The 1,638-nt window shown below is 37.4% G+C and overlaps 1 protein-coding gene across 4 annotated transcripts in view; it reads left to right on the top strand.

Annotated features, from left to right (window-relative positions):
* Nucleotides 1-1,477, top strand: part of trim23 (tripartite motif containing 23) — a 9,313-nt gene extending 7,836 nt beyond the window's left edge. For all 4 annotated transcript variants that reach the window (XM_032539684.1, XM_032539682.1, XM_032539681.1 and 1 more), the window contains one exon: nucleotides 1-1,477. This exon is cut by the window's left edge. The gene's annotated coding sequence lies outside the window, so the exon portion shown is untranslated.
* The last annotated feature ends 161 nt before the right edge of the window (nucleotides 1,478-1,638 follow it).

Raw genomic sequence — 1,638 nt, 5'->3', positions numbered from 1 at the left:
GAGCCCTGCTCATCAGTATTCCCACCACTTCCAAATATTAACTTTTAAGACTGCACGCTTTACGCCTGCCCTCCTCATCTTTCCTTCGTTGTGCACCAATGTGGGCGAAGAAAAACTAAAGATGTTTTTCCTTTCTCCAGCTTCATTGAATCGAAACACGGAAACTACAAAACCACCCTCCCTACGAGAAATAATGGCCCCAAAACCTGAGTTCAGACTACAAACTCCCATCCTGGTTCATTTCTAAGGCAGCGTACACGTAACACGTCGCTTACTTTAGTTTTCATTCTTTCTAATCCTTTCTTTTCCAGAGACAAGCCGTTTATCTGGCATCTATAGCTACCTGACTTATGTCCAGTAAAATGTTAAAAGTCCTTGTCCTGACATGAGTAAACGCTTGTTTTTTTTCTATCTCACAGTCATCATTACCTTCTTCCATATGTGACAGTAACCTTAACTAAACTGCCGTCTGTATTGGTGATAGTGTCATTTACATACCTTTTGTTGATTCAGTACATTTGAACACAGTTTATAATCCTGAGAAATAACTACAATGACCTTTTTAAGCTACAGTCAGTATATATGCAGGTGAGACAGGACAGAAATGTTCACTACATTTTGAAATGAACCCAGACAACTTCCAGTGGCTCAAAACTCAAATGTTCAGATTTTGGCTTTTTTTTCTCACTTTGCCTTTACATATAATGTAAGCAATAGCAGTTGATAGTTTCATAAGGTCTTTGAGTTATGTGTGGGCTTTTTTTTTTTAAGTGTATGAACCTATTTAATGCCACAGCTGGTCTTGAAATGGCGCACCAGTCGAGTTTTGGTTTGGGTGTTTTCTGTTACAGAAACGGTTGTACTGAACTTATTTATGAGCAGGAACACGGATGTTACTTTGATACGAGGCTTTTATGAGAAACTCAGTTTTTAAGCACCAATTCTGCCTCTGTTTTGTTGAGTCTTGCATGCCGACTGTGTCGAATGCACTCATTTTCTGCCTCGCTACCAGTTTTCATTTGGGAGCAAATGAACTATCTGCTGTTTCTTAGAAGACTGAGTATTAATCTCACTACAAAAAAAAAAAAAGATATTCCTATTTAAACATCTCCCAGGTCCTGTTAATCTGTTGCAAGTGCTTAGGAGATGGTACACCTTAAATCAACAGCCTTCAGTAATAATGTAATGTGAAACATTAAGCCTACACAGACACTTGTCTTGTTATTAAAAACCCATCCTTTGACTTAGATTTAATCTTTATTCATTGCTATGTAATGTTTACTACATGTATATGTATAAAAATACTAATTAAAACTGCACGTGTGATAAGCCTTTCCATATTTGTGAAAACATCTCATGCTGTTTTGGAAACGTAGAAGCACAATGGGCATCAAAACCTTTGTTACCAGTGGACTTGATAATGGCTTTTGTAAATTATTCATAATGTGTTGCTGTAAAAGTAAAATACAAAATTGACCATGTGTCTGGCTGTATGCTTCTTCTTTGATGGAATCAACTTAGAATTGGCTTCTGCTGCTTTAATCTACAAGTTGTTGGTCCCATGGCATCAAAGTTTAATTTTTTTAAATATTAATAGGAGTTCCTCCAGCCTGCCTATGGTCCCCCAGTGGCTAGAAA

The sequence above is a fragment of the Etheostoma spectabile genome, chromosome 16 (genome assembly GCF_008692095.1).
Source record: "Etheostoma spectabile isolate EspeVRDwgs_2016 chromosome 16, UIUC_Espe_1.0, whole genome shotgun sequence".
Classification (NCBI taxonomy): domain Eukaryota; kingdom Metazoa; phylum Chordata; class Actinopteri; order Perciformes; family Percidae; genus Etheostoma; species Etheostoma spectabile.
This window is presented reverse-complemented; position numbering and strand designations above follow the sequence as displayed.